Source organism: Protopterus annectens, chromosome 12.part0, assembly GCF_019279795.1.
Source record: "Protopterus annectens isolate FY-2018-M chromosome 12.part0, PAN1.0, whole genome shotgun sequence".
NCBI classification, from domain to species: Eukaryota; Metazoa; Chordata; order Ceratodontiformes; family Protopteridae; genus Protopterus; species Protopterus annectens.
In genome coordinates this window covers 397797460-397813251 of record NC_056746.1, presented here as the reverse complement: position 1 = coordinate 397813251, position 15792 = coordinate 397797460, and the positions used below count along the sequence as shown (strand labels likewise).

General features: G+C 39.1%; 1 protein-coding gene across 1 annotated transcript in view; it reads left to right on the top strand.

Annotated features, from left to right (window-relative positions):
* Window positions 1-15792, top strand: part of LOC122816597 (cytochrome P450 3A30-like) — a 451471-nt gene that overhangs the window by 94745 nt on the left and 340934 nt on the right. The gene's annotated exons all lie outside the window — the stretch shown is intronic.

The window sequence follows — 15792 nt, the reverse complement described above, 5'->3', positions numbered from 1 at the left end:
ACACTGTGAATTCTTTCTACAATTTTTGGCTTCTCACGAACCACATGCCAACCCCAAATGTTAGCTGAATATATTTGTTTTAGGGCAACTATTTGAAAAAGAAGTCTGACTACCTTTTCATTTTTTTTTTTGTTTTGGCATATCATCAGTTTTTGACTAGATAGTGACACCCAATAGCCAGACTATGTTAACAAGGTACATACAACTTTCTGTTGACTGCCAAATAGACTGGAAGCTTTAAAAGTTATCTTCTGGCACATTATTGGACTCTAAATTCTGCAATATGTCCGATAATTCTCAGCCTTTCTCGCAGGTAGTCTTAACTTCCATTCTTTGTTCACTGTTTCAGATGCCTCGGAAGTATTTTTAGTTTTTTTTTCTTTTTGTATTCTTTTTGTATTCTTTTTGTATTATTTATGTATTTATTAAAAGTCCTCCAAAGCTGAAACCTAAGTAGAATACAAGACAAAAGGCCAAACTAGAAGGTATGAAATAATAAATAAAAATCCTTAAAATAACCTTAGCATATAAACAAAACAAGACCTAAGCTAAGAAGACTGTCCAAAAAGGTGGAATTTAAGTGACCAAGCCTCACCAGCAAATGGTTCATTTTTGTTTTTCTTCAGTAGCATTTTAACACAATTAAAATCAGTGCAGAGCTTGCCGTCTTGCTTATAGACAGAACTGCTGCAATCTTGAACTAAAACAATGTCATCACTCTGTTACTCATCTTGGATTCCCATTCCAACACTTTTTATTCATTACATCACATCTTGGCTTCATTTCTTATTTTTCCTCATTGTTTGACTCATTTTATTTTACCAATATTCTTTTCTTCAGTTAATTATTTTAACTGTTCACTAGTAATTTAATTTGCTCGGCACATGTGCACTGCTTTTGATAAGGCCAGTTTTGTTTCTTTCAAAGGCCTGATGTTTGTTTCATAATTTCTTGTACCACAAATTTATTTGTCTTTAATAAAGAAAATACACATTTTACCAAATTTACAATCTTGGTTCATAGGTGAATACTAGGCTAATTGTCCTGAAGGGCCATTTTAAGTCTAGCCAATAACCCGAGTTTAGAATCAAACCTTATATCATATGTCGATGAGGTGGAGATCCTAACCAATTTGCCAAACCCACCCACTCTCTTTTTCAGTTCTGTAACGTGCATATACAATATCTCTATTTTTCAGTTCTGTAACGTGCATATACAATATCTGTAAGATGTTGTGCAGTTGTAAAGAGCAAATGTCTAATATATGGAAATTTCTTTCCCTGCTAGCAATAATTACTGAATTCATTTCTAAGTGCTGCTACTTTCTTCTCTTGATGAAAATAAAAATAAACAGAATTAAATGCTTTTATGGCTTGTATCTGATGTCCTTTTCATTCTTCCTCACTAATTGGGTTTGGATCTGATCCTCGGATGCATACACAAGACTTTGGATCCAACTCTCGACCTCCTCCCTCTACCCATAATGCCCTATTATATCCCCAACAACTCAGATCTAATTTGCTGCCATTGTGGTTAGATGTAGTTTCCGCTCCCGAGTATTGTAAGCAGTATTTTTCTGGTAATATTCACTAGTTTATTTAGGCAAATCTAAATAAAATCTAAAATCTTTTAGTTTTTCTACCTCTGTCCTCCTTCTTAGTTTGCCACTGGTGTTAGGATTTTTTCTGCATCTTTTTCTTAACTTTTTACTCACCTTTGAATAGTCTTCATACCATTGCTGGTACTTTTCCTTACCTTTTAGGTATTCCTGGTATACCATATCTGGTATATTCTTCTTTCCTTCTTAGGCTGTTTTGTGTCTAAAAAAAAGTTACAAATGGTTGTTGTTTATACTATTGCTGTTTCTTCTCCCTTATCTCTGTGGTATTCTCCTTGGCTATGTCAGAGAAATAAGCTGGATTTAAAAAGTGCACTTCTTATAGGCATAAGATCCCAAACACAGATGCCCATAAGAAGTATGTGTATTGCCTAGGCCTGAGCATCTTGATACAGTTTGTCCCATTTGTGCCACCTTTAATCCCAGGGTGTTATCAGACAGGTGCATCAAATTGATTTTAAAAGAGTCACTTCATGCTGCTTCTGGGGCTCAAACCCATCAAAAACACCCAAATCAATTTCTTTGGACACAAAGAGATCTTTTAAGAAGTCCCCAAGGGCTTCTATGAAGCCGCTGGACAAGATTAGAAAAATTTCTGATCCAACCACCTCAGATCTGAAACCTCTTGGGCAGTCCTCGGATCCAAAGCCTTTACCAGTTTGACTCCTGTTGTAATTTTCCCCTTGCCATCTACTTCATTTTTGGATCCTAAGTCCTTGGATGCAAGATCTACTTCAAGCCGCAGAAGCCGTACACCAAAGTATGCACTTATCCTGTGTCACCTTCTTTGAACACTCAACTTTTTTAGACTCTGAAGTAACCCTCTTGACCCTCATCTACAGCATCTCCCAGATCTTCTAGGAGTTTGTCGGAAGTGGATGTGGATAGGAACGATTTTAAATTTCTCAGGACTCAGATCCAGATGGGGGTCCTGCCAGCTCATTCCCCTCCTGGATCCGTGACTGCACCTGCTAAGTACAGTCTCTCTCCTTTTCCGATTTGACCATGGTTTTGGAGTCCCAGGATACGAGATCCCCGTGAGGTTTGGCATCAGATTCAAGGAAAGTACCTTCTTCAACTCAGAAGGTGTCCCTGACCAGTTCTGCTCCAATACCCTCGGATCAGAGCGAGTTTTGAATCTGAGAGGTCAGCATTGGGTCAGAGGGGTTGGGTTTGGCTGTGAATTTGAAAAAAACACACGAACAGTTCTCCAAAGGGAACAAGGAATTCTCCCCAAATAGAAAAACAAACACTCAGGAAGCACTGCTGTAGTTGCCATTTCTTTATTTTACTTCATTATCCGGTACCTCGGCTACACAAGCCTTCAAAGGAATAACTCAGTACATTTTAAGCAGCCTTTTTATAGTCCCAGAGCTGATGTGTTAATACATTTAATTACATTCAATTAGTTCCCAAATCCAATTAAATAATTATGAACCACTATCCAAGCTTAAAGGTGTACCCCCATGTAAGCCAAAAACATACAGTGTTCACTTTTTAAAACCTTGAGCTCTGTAACAACATGCCATACTCACTTTCCTACTTACTACCTTAAATATTTAAACAATATTTAACACCATATTCCTTTCGTGTAATAAGTATGAATGTTACAAATTCATTAAATGAATTCATTAAGTGCATTTTAAATGAATTTAATTTTACCATACATTTTTTCAATAGTTCATTCAGTATATAATTCTAATAAATACATTGATTAAATAAATTCATTCAACTCATTCAACATTAAACAAATTCATCATCTTGACACACAATGTTTGATATTTACCTAGTTCATTCACATATGACTACCTAAATATTATATTAGCATTATAAACATTCCTAACATCTTACTTCTATTTTTACTAACTCAATCGATGTAACACTTAAACATCCCAACTGATTTCCAAATTCAATCCTCTAGGAAACAAGGTGCCTAGATTCGCTATAATTTTGGTTTCTTACTTAATGAGTCTCCGTTTAAATTAATCTCCCCCCAAGTTGGAACATCCATAGGGTTGTGCTAGAACACTAAAAAAGAAGCTGTCGGTGCTACCCTCATGGACAGTACAAAGATGCTGAGCCACTGGGCTCTCCATTCTTCTATTTCTCTTCTATTTGGGGAGAATATTCTCCTTGTTCTCCCAAGTGTTTTAAAATTCTTAACTTCACCTTCCTTTTTGTTTGTCCTACATACCACTTCCTAGTTTTGCATCCACACCCAATAATGTAGACCACAACACAGGAGTCACATTTAAACTCTTTTTTTATCCAAAATTTCTTCCCGTTTATTATCCAACCATCCATATTTTTTATTTTGTTACATATTTTGCATGCTCCACAAGGGAAATGCACCCTTTCTGCTCCCCAATGTGCCTTCTGCCTTTTGTTTCAACAATTCCTTTAGGTTGTTGAAACGGCCATATGAAAACTTAACTTTTTCTGGAAACAACTTCCCCACTACTTCATCCCTATGGATTATACTTTTGTAGGTACAAACACAAACTCTTGAGAGCAAAAAATATTTCTTCACTTCTGCAGCTATATTTATCTAGTTCCTGTAGATATTTCTTCACTATCTGACACTATGTCATGTCAGGAGGCTCAATAATGACACACAAATACCAGAGATGTGGTGTAACCTCCATGAAATCAATATTCCTAACGATTTTCTGGAGTTTCTGTATACCTGATGACATTTACATTGCTGTAGCCTGTTTATTATAATTAGCTGTATACCCATATAAGATATTATGAACTGCATCAGCACAGTTTTTTTATTTGACTTATTTAATAACTGAGTTAGTCCACTTGACACAGATGCTCCCTTCTCAGGAGTGAACAGGGAGCATTGCCTGTCTAAGTTACTTGCTCAGAATCGCACAGTAGCCCAAAAAAATTGCAGGCTACACAAATATCTAAGCCCAGCCCAAGCAAGCATGAGGCACTTGGTGTACTGTACTGAAACCAGTCATGTTGAATGACTTTATGGCATATGAGGCTTTATTAATGTTATGCTGCCTTACTGGGCCTTTACCCAACCAGACAGACAGAGAAAGGCATAAGGCATATAGTTATACTGAGCACAGTGACATAATTTCTGTACAACATAGATAGTAGCTGAAGCTCAGGCACCTGAATAATTATCTTCTTGTTCCACTTACAATTAGGCTGCAGCACTGATGTAGAGGGATACAGCCCCTGGTATGGCCCGTGTGGCCTGGGTTCAATTCATGTCTGAAGTGCTTAATGGCACAGGCAAAAAAGATGAGTGCCTGTCCAGGTGCAGGCAAAGAAAATAAGAGTGCCTATCCAGTGCAGGCAGGGTATGCTCTCGCATGAGCCATTTTGTAGATCTTTGGCAGAGGACAGGGATTTGAGCAGGGCATGTCTGTAGCAGGGCAAGACTCTAGCTGAGGTTCAAATGGAGATGTGTCTGGGACACTGTAGAGTTTGGTGTATGCCAACCCATGAGAAACACTGGGAGTAAACAAAGGCTGGAGTATTAAGAAAAACACTTCCTGGAAGCAGTGTGGTACTGCTCCAGGATCTTCAACCTCCTCATCGGCCCTAAACATAGGTTGGATGTTGCCTAAGAGAAGTTAAGGGTGGTCCTTTAGCACCAGTAGGTAAGGAGATGACCTGGTTGCATCTGATGGTCAGCTGTGGGGAAACCAAAAAAAGTTGTAAAAATAAATCTTTCAGTTGCACCTAACTACATAAATGTTTTCATTTCAAATTGGAGATAGACTGCTACATTTAGCTTTCTGCTAACCTTTAGAATGACAACCACATGAAAGAAAGTGCAAAACTTAAATTAGTCATATTTTAAATGTCACCACTGGTGACACAGCTACAGATTTGCTTTGAATAGCAGTACTTCTAAATCAGTAATGGCTATTCAGTACAAGGGTTGGCTCATTTTTTTGAACAATTATTTCGTAAAATTTACCTGAATACTACTCTGATCTATTTTCACTTTGCAGTGTTATGCATTAAACAACAGCTGGAGAATAATTTCTTAAGATTTGCTTATTGAAGTTCCTTACTTAACCCCTGATAAACTACTGCTAATAGACTCTATTGCTATAACTTTCCTCTAATTACTACAGCTAGTGACATAGGGTGAATCTGAACACCAGTGCATGATAAAGCTTTAGAGCTTTTTACACCAAGAATTCTGTATCGGCTCACCAAACACTGCTCAAAGATGTGTATTTGCAGCTGAACTGTTTGTATTAATGTGCTGGTAATTCAGAAATGTATGTGTGTGTTACCTCTCTAATATTGCAACTTGGGATGTTGCAAATGCAAACAAAAGATGTCTGTGGGCAACTAGTTGACAGAATCTATCCATCCATCTAAACATACATCCATCCATTCATCCAACCATCCATCCATCAACAACCCTTTTTCCCATTTTAGTACATGGGATGGGGTGTCAGTTCAACAGTGACAATCATCTAGCGCCAAGGTTCACACTGCTGGGTGGCTAGCTCTGCCACAATGGTTCTTCCTTACCACACACACCTATGGCCAAGTGTCCAGTCCCACCTACTGCATGACTTTGGAATGTGGAAGGAAACTGGAGCAAACCCATGCAAACACAGGGAGGACATGCAGTCTCTGCACAGAAGGCACCCCAGGTTAGAATCGAACTGGAGAACCTCTTGCTGTGAGGCAACAACACTATCTGCAGTGACACTTGATAGAATACGAGTACAATATTACATCCTGGAGACTACTATTATTTTGTTTTTCTTCCGGAAGCTGACCGTCAGCTGCCACCAGCTCCTCTCCTCATATACTGGGTCTAATGGACTCCACTTAGCCTTTCCAAAGTTCAATCTGACTCCTGTCTGGGGCCATTGAAGAGATGGAGGTCACTGATGTAGTGTCATACTGCTGCCAGTAAGTGGGCCCCAACCCCTTCCCCTTATGGCAGCCTTGACAGCTCTGTGATCTCTGCCCGCAAGGAGTGCAGGGAAGTTACACATGGATCTGTGCATGTGTAATCTCCTGACTAAGAGGGTCACAGCTCATGCAGCACGGAGGTGGCCATGTTCATACTCTGTGTACATCAGTGTGTGTGTATGTTCCTTTAAGAGCCATTCCAGTCAGTGGGTATGTGCATATAAGCAGTGGGCACGTGTAAGCAAGAGTGCCATTTTTTAGAGAGCAACCGAGGTGTAAGTATGCATGTGTGTAGTAGTCCGTCAGTTTGTTCTTTTAAGTTTAATGTTACCGTTCTCCATCCTGATGTGTTTGTGTGTAATAAACTCCTTAAATGAACACCCAGCCTCATTGTCTTATTGAATATACACAGGACAAAGGACATGGTGTCAGAATGGGATCCAGAGTAAAACTTCTTCAAGAACATGAGGCAAGCAGTTACAGTTGCAGGAAAGTACAGGAGTAGATCATCCCTGCTCAAAAGATTTGCAAGCAGGTCAGAAAGACAAATCCAGGTACTAAAACTCTTTTAAATGATTTTTATTTGACGAATATAAAACAAAGCATTCAAAACATTGAAAATGACTTTCTATTTGACGAATATAAAACAAAGCATTCAAAACATTGAAAATGACTTTCTAATTAAACAAAATGTTTGAAATTGCAATATATTGATAAAATATTCAAAATGCTTACAAAAGTGTTTGAAATAACTTCTGAATTACATAAAATGTACAAAAAAGAGAAAAATGACCATATTTTTTATTCTCTATCTGCTTCTTTTTCGTATTAACTGAAGCTATCTGTGATATCCAAAGTATGCAAAGTGTTTGCGAGTTTGTGCAATCTTAAAGTAACAGTTATTTTGCAGAAAACGGTCATTTCTAAGAGTTTATGGTACAGCTGAATACTTTTTTGACTAACTGGTGTGTGTTTATACATAATTACAAGGGCATTTTGTGGGCATGGCAGAAGGCTTTCGCAGACCTGGTCCACTTGTATTTGATAATAATGTTGCTGAAAACTGGAGAGTGTTTGAGCAAGAGTACAATATTTCCATACAGCCTGCTTTTTCTGACAAAGACGCACGTACAGAGGGATTTATTCTGGTTAATTTAGTTGGTTTAGAAGCCATTGAAAGGGAGCATTAATTTGTGTATGCCCATGTACAAAGGCATTTATTCTGGTTAATTTAGCTGGTTCAAAAGCAATTGAAAGGGAGCATTCATTTGTGTATGCCCACGTACAAAGGCATTTATTCTGGTTAATTTAGCTGGTTCAGAAGCCATTGAAAGGGAGCATTCATTTGTTTATACCCCTGCTGTATATACAGGAGAGGGGAAAAACCGCCATGTAGTGGTACTGGCCGAAACCAGGAAAGTCCCCGAGTGCGTAAAATGTAATTTAGAGAAATATGTAACCCCCAAACAAATATTACAATTTAAAGGGACATATTTTACACAAGAGATCAAAAGCCTGGTGAGACTTTTGCAGCATATATAACTGACTTGAGAAACAAGGCAAAAATGTGCAAAGATGGTGATTTAAGAGTTGAGTTGATCAGGCTTGTGTGTGGTATTAAAGATGATGCAGTGAGAAAGATTTTGCTTCGAGCCAGTGAGTTAACTTTGAATAAGGCCATAGAGATTTGTTAGGTGTATGAGCTCACAGAAAAGCACATGTATATGCTCACAAATGAGAAAATCAGGCTTCCAGGGCCTTTCAGTGCTAATGTTGATAGTATGCAGCACAAGGTTAAAAGATACAGGCCTAAGGGTGTGGCTGCTTCAGTGAAACCCACAGCCTCTCTAGCAAGTTCCAGACAGCTCCAGTAAAATCCAGTGCATGCTCAGTGAAGCAGAGGGGTGAGTCAGCAAAATCTGTGACAAGCCTCATAGTCAACTGTCATAATTGTGGAGGTAGCCATGAGCCCAAAAGAGAAAAGTGTTTAGCTTTTGGTCAGCAGTACCACACATATGTAAAAAATGGAATCATGTCAATAGGTTCTGTAACTCAAAAGGGGAACATCCTTTTATTAAAAGAGAGCATTCAAAGAGCCATGTTGATTAACTAGAAAGCCTTGACCCTACTTTTTATGTTGCGGTATGTCAGTGCTTGGTGAAAGAGTCAGTGCAGTAGATTTGTGGGCAAAGAATGAAGTATTTTGAACTGTTCTGATTAACAGGAGACCTGTAGAGCACAAAGTTGATACTGGTTCAAAGTGTGTTTCAAAGTGCAATGTTATGACAGCAGAAATGTTTGCCAAAGTAAGTGCTGATGAGAAGCTTGATCTGGCAAAGTGTGCGAAGCTTGTTGCTTATAGTGGTGAAGAAATTCAAACTGAAGGCTCGGTAGTGCTTTCATGTTACTCTGTTGGGAATAGCTATGATTGTAATTTTATGTAGTCAATAGGCACGTACAGTCATTGTTAGGCCTCAGACACATATTGAAAATGGGACTGCTTTAGTCCACCTTGTAAGCAAATGTAATAAAAATTTCGTACCAACAATTTTTTCTGACTATGCTGATCTTTTTGAGGACAAGTTAGGCAAACTCCCAGTTGTGTACTCCATGAAGTTGGAACCTGAAGCAAGTCTAGTTATCAGACCAGCAAGGAAAGTTCCAGTAGCCCTGCAAGGCAGAATCAAAGCTGAGCTAGACAGAACGTTGCATCTAGGAGTAATTTGTCCAGTAGAAGAACAAATAAATGGGTATCCTCCATGATGGTAGCTCATAAGAAAATCTCAGATGATATTAGAATATGTATTGGTCCAAGAGATCTGAACAAAGCACTAAAATGACCTCATGATCCGATGAGTACAGTTGAAGAAGTTGCTGCTCTTATGCCAAATGCCACTGGGTTTTTTTTTCTGTCTTAGATGCAAAAAGTTATTTTGGCAAATTTTACTTGACCAAAAATCTTCATTGCTAACCACTTTCAGTACACCATTTGGAAGGTACAGATTTTTGAGAATGCCATTTGGGATAAATTCTGCCAGTGAAGTCTTTCAACGTGCAATGGAGCAATTTTTTCTGGCTATCCATGTGCTATTATAGTAGATGATATTCTTGTAGGAGGCAATGGTGATGTCAAACACAAAAGAAATCTCAGGAAAGTTCTGGAATGTGCTCGTGAGGTGAAACTTAAGCTAAATCCTCAAATTCAAATTTAGGCTACAAGAAGTTACTTATGTGGGTCATTTGTTTACCAGTACAGGCTTGTGACCAGATCCTGGAAAGGCTCAGATTTGTGCCAAACTTGTAGGTAGTGATAACACATATACTGAGCTTGTGGACATTGCTAACCTGTTAGCCGACAGGTTCTGTGAAAACTTCACTCCCCCTACCCTACCACACTTAGCCCAAGACATCCCTACCACCTGTCCTCTACCCTGTATCTCTAAAGAGCAGGTCATGAATGCCCTCTCTAAGGTCAAAAACACAGCATCCATGGGACCTGATAATATCCCAGGCTGCGTCCTACATGGGCTCAAACAAGAATTAGCAACGCCATTAGGTACTCTTTTCAGTCATAGTCTAAGCACTGGCTTCATCCCAGCTGAATGGAAAAAGGCCACCATTATCCCCTTGCACAAAGGTGGTGCTTCAACTGACCCTGGGAACTATAGCTCTATTAGCCTGACTAGCCTTATCTGCAAGGCCATGGAGAGAATCATCATGGACCTTATCAACAAAGACATCGGTAACCTCCAAACACTTGACCCTACTCAATTTGGATTTGTCAAAGGGATCATGCCTGTTAAACCTGGTGGACTTCTTCAACACAGGCACCAAGGCCCTTGATGAGGGAAAATCTGTGCACCCAGCCTACCTAGACTTAGCCAAGGCTTTTGACACTATTACCCACTCAGGCATAATTGACGAACTTACCCAAATAGGTGTCAACCTGTATATCATTAGATGAGTCGCTAAGTGGCTCATTGGTAGAACCCATAATAGTCAAAATAGGGGAATCCACCTCCAACAGCAGATTTGTAACCAGAGGTGTTCCACAGGGATCAGTCCTGGGACCTCTACTGTTTGGAATATATTTCTTCAAAGTGCAAGCCAAAACTAAAGGTCTGCGGCTGACAAAGTGTGCTGATGACTGCAAACTGGGAAGGGTCATAGAATCTCTAGACTATCTCAACATCCTACAAGAGGGTCTTATACAAACAAATGACTGGTGCCAAAGTCATGGCCTTAAACTTAATGCAAAAAAATGTATTATCACCCCTTTCGGCAAGAATGATGTTCCTGTTAACTACCACATCAATAACAACACCCTAAGTATACACTCAATGGTGGGAGACCTGGGCACACAGGTTGACCGCAACATTACCTTTGATCACCATGTGTCCACAGTGGTAAGAAGGGCATTCTATATTGCTCATCTCATAAGTAAGGGCATTGCCTCCAGAAAAAAGAAGTTATAACCTCCCTGTACTCTTCCCTCATCAGGCCAATAATTGAGTACAATGCCCCTTTTGTTATGTACCTTTCCAAGCACCTGTAGCAACTGGAGAGACCACAAAGGTTCCTCACAAGGAAAATTCAAGGTCTTCGGCATCTGTCCTATGAGGACCATCTGAAATCACTGTCACTTTATTCTGTTTCATATAGACTGCTCAGAGGTGATCTCTGCCTTGCATATAAGGCAATATTTAACCCTGCTTTATTGGAAATGCTGCATATCCATAAGTCAAATGGTACACTGGTTACTCACTCTGATGGCCTTAACCTGGTATGTGACATTAATAGAACTTACTGGAGGGACAGAGTTATCTCCCAGTGTTTACCACACCTTTGGAACAGACTCCTGCTTCATGTCAAGCAGAGCACCTCATTGGTCCCCTTCAAATGCAATCTGGACAATTGGATGGGTACCCGTAATTTCACCCCAGGATTCCACCTATGTCTCTCTTGGACAGGGGTGATAGGTGCTGATCGTGGAAATAAGAGTAAAACTTGGTTAGGCTTTTAAGATCCTTAGGGTCATTAGCCTAGTAACCTCCTATGATCCTACCAAGCAAACAGCAAATCTTGAAATGCCAGCTCCAGACAATGTCACCTCCTTACATTGGCATCTCCAGACAATGTCACCTCCTAACATTTTTTTCGCATGGCCAACTATCTGGGCAAGTTCATTCCAGAGCTGGTAGAAATTTCAGCACTGCTAAGATTGCTGACATGCAAAGATGCAAGTTGGTCCCGGTCAGAACAATACGAAAGAGCATTTGATGTCCTGAAACAGAGAATTGCCAGTCCCACCCACTTTAAGATATTATGATGTTCACAAACCTATAACTCTTTCTTGAGATGCTTCACAATTTGGTCTTGGTGCAGTCATTCTTCAAAAGGGCAGACCGGTTGCCTATGTATCCAGAACTCTAACCCAAACCGAGATGCAATATGCTCAGATAGAGAAAGAGCTTTTGGCAATTGTGCTTGCATGTGTGAAGTTCCATGATTATATTTATGGACAACCTTTTCAAATTGAGACTGATCACCAATCTTTGGTCCCTATTTTGAAAAAGCCAGTGCACACAGCTCCTGCGAGATTGCAATGCATGATGATGAAATTGCAAAAGTACAATTTTCACTTGGTCTACACAAAAGGCAATCTTCTCTATGTTGCTGATACTTTATCCAGATCACCCAGAAAAAAATACTGAACAGCATGAAAATGAGAAACCTGATTTTGAAGTCATGGAAGTGAGAAATTTTTCTTCCAAATGCCTTGATGAGTTTAGAACTCACACAGCTTCAGGCTCAATTCTCCAGAAGCTCAACCACTTTATCAGTCAAGGATGGCCATCAAAGCAATATTGTTTGCCACTAGATGTGCAGCAGTATTTTCCTTAGAGACGTGATTTTGATGGAAGATGGTATCATCTTGAAAGATCCAAAAGTGATTGTTCCAAAATCCTTGCAAAAAGAGTATATTACAATATTGCATCATGTCCACCCAGGAACTGATTCTACCAAAAGGGTGAGAGGACTAGTATTTTGGCCTTCTATGTCAAGAGACATTGAGAAATAACTTTCAGCTTGTTCTGTTTTTTGTAGTACTAAACCGCATCAATAAAAAAAAAAACACTTCAGCCCAGCCAGATTCCTGAACTAACTTGGTTGACAGTAGCTACAGATATTTTCAAATGGAATGGAAACATTACTTGGTATTAGTAGATTCGTATTCAAATTGGTTTGAGATTGACCTACTTCCTAATCTGACATCCACTATTGTCATTACTAAACTGAGGAAATATTTTTCTGTCCATGGTAGTCCCACAAAGTAATTTCTGACAATGGTGCACAGTTTACAAGTCAGCAGTTCAAGAGATTTGCTGAAACATGGGACTTCATTCATGTTATGAGTAGTCCTGAATACCCACAGTCAAATGGCTTGGCAGAATTTACAGTTCAAAGTGCAAAACAGCTGATGGAAAAGTCTAAACATGACAATACTGATGTTTTTCTAAGTCTACTTAATCTCAGAAACATACCTCGCGACAATCTTCTTGGTTCACCTGGCCAGAGGTTAATGTTGCGACAAACTAGAACCACACTGTCAATCAGTAAGAACTTCTCGGTTCCAGGTGCTAAAAACAACAAAGCAGAAAAAGCTCAACTCCTAAAGAAGGGTGGATGTAGACCAGAGTGTATATGTTCCTTTAAGAGCTATTCCAGTCAGTGGGCACATGCATATAAGTACTGAGCACATGCAAGCAAGAGTGTCATTTTTGCAGTGAGCAGCCGAGGTGTAAGCATGCATGTGTATAGTAGTCAGTCAGTTAGTTCATTGGTCTAAGTTTCATGTTACCGTTCTCCATCTTGATGTGTTTGTGTGTAATAAAGTACTTAAATGAACACCCAGCCTCATGATCTTATTGAATATACATAAGACAAGCGACACTCTGCATATTGCAGTGCACCTGGGTTGCCTCCCATCCCCAGTATAGGTGAGACAACATCAGCTGTTCACCTCCATCCTCCACCTGCGGTCCCTCCACTGCCCATGTTGATTATCAAACACTGATTGGGGCGCAGGAAAGGTTTTATTTCACCCTGCCACAGGGCTGCCAGAGGCTGCTGTTATTAGGAAAACTGCACTATAACTGCAAGTTAATGTAGATTTTCCTCATTGTAAATCTTACGGCATCACTTCTGTGATGTACTTCTTTTACACCTCATTGCAGTTTATGGGTAAATTTGATAGCTATGTTTCAGAATTCTTGCTTGATCCTGAGCTGTATTACCTATTCTGAAAACTGATTAAATGATAATAATAAGGGCCCAATAAGTGCGATTATCAGGCATTTTTGAGGATGTTTGGCTGGAAACAGTATAATCTGGGGACTGTGTCATGTAACTGGGGTAATCTTTGTGTAAGCATTCAGGCAGCCCACATAATTAGTGATGCAAATTCACATTAGTCAAACTCAATGTATGAAGAGTAGAGCATAATATTCCTCACATGGTCAGAACAGTGAAAGGAAAAGTGAAGTTCTTGTCAGTTCCGCAGAAGCACCACAGAACAACAGGAAAAGCAATTCATTACAGAAACAAGTACTGTTGTGCAAGAAAAAAAAACCCTTGAGGAAAGATAGCTAATTTGACTTCCATTCACTAAGTATTAATTTTAAGATGGCCAGGACTCTCGAGGAATGTTTTGTAACAACTATGTCCTGTGGCATCATCTACAGTTTGTGTCATTCTTCACACTTTTGAAAGTTGTATTCTGCAGTATCATCTTACTGTTTCTCATTAGTTTAGGTGTCAAAAACATTTTTTGCAGATGATGGCATGCAAACATGTGGAAAGGTAGCTTAACCGACTGCATTCTGCCACCTCGATACCTTTTAAATGAGATTCTCTGATGTTTGCTTCTCTGTCTCTTTCTACATGGAGAGATGGGGAATTGTTCATATCAGTACAATACATTTCAGTAACTTTGAATAATTCCAGACGGTTTATAAGAAATTTCATCTAGGTGAGACTTTTCCTTTGATTGGCTCAATAGCATGATCCACAGAATAGTTACACATATATAAAATCATGTTTCTTAACTGTGACAGTTTAGGCTTACTGAGATAACAAATTCCTTTGCAGGGTTTGTTGAAAGCACCATCATTTGAAGTGAAGTGAAGGGTAGAGGGGACCAGCTATGTACTTTGTAATAGTGAGTTTTTATACCAGGTCTCCAGTTTTGCAAACCAGTGCCCTAACTGGTAAACTATTTTTACCTGAAAATTATTTCATTCCACCAAGAATTCTGCATTGTATAGCACTCCAACTATAAGAAGACTTAAAATAGTGACTAGGGCACACAAGATTTATTTTTTCTACAACATTCTGCAAATAGGTTTTATCAAATGGTCTGCTAGAATTGTATGCTGCTGCCTTATTCCTTAAGAAAGCAATACAGTCGGCCAATTCTTGTAATACTGGTTTCATTATGGAGATGTATCTTCTACACTGAGATAAAAAAAAAAACCTTAAAGAAAAAAAGGTACATCATTCTGAGATTCCATGACTCAACATACTCCACATGATAGCTGAGAAGTAGTTAACCAAAGAGAAAGTCGTGAATCCCAACAGTTGGGAATAGATCTGAGCTATTCAAGTGCTGATGGACAGAAAAGGACTCAATATTCCAAGCAGGCTGTACTTTTATTTTGGAAGTAATGCTGCTGCCATCTATGCATAGCTCTCAACATCTTTGTTCAATAATCAGGAATAAAACCAAAAATTAACCTATGAACCTATTAATGAGGGACAAAGGCCAAAATCAAGGATAAATTTTGAGCTTTACTCTAATTCACTTGTAAAGTTAATAGAACCAATAAATTATACATTAATGCACATTTTCTGAACAATAACAAGAATGCAACTTGAATGTTTGATATTGATTGACTGTAATCCACAATGACCTATCAAAAAATGAAAAATATTACGATGGACAGACAGGGCAAACAAATGAGACGAAATAAAGTACAGCTTAAGCTATGCATTTGTGTACCATTTTCCCAGTATTATTTGCCTAGGTAAAGGTATGAGGAATCAGAAGGAGAGTCTGCCTTGTGCTTAGATTACCAAAGGTGTGGACATTTATTTATTTAGTTGATAATTGAGAGGCGTGCGCTGCCCAAGGAGCATTTACAAGCACGGCCTGGCCATTAGGTAAATATTGTTATAATAGTTTCAGTCTTAAATTTGTACTT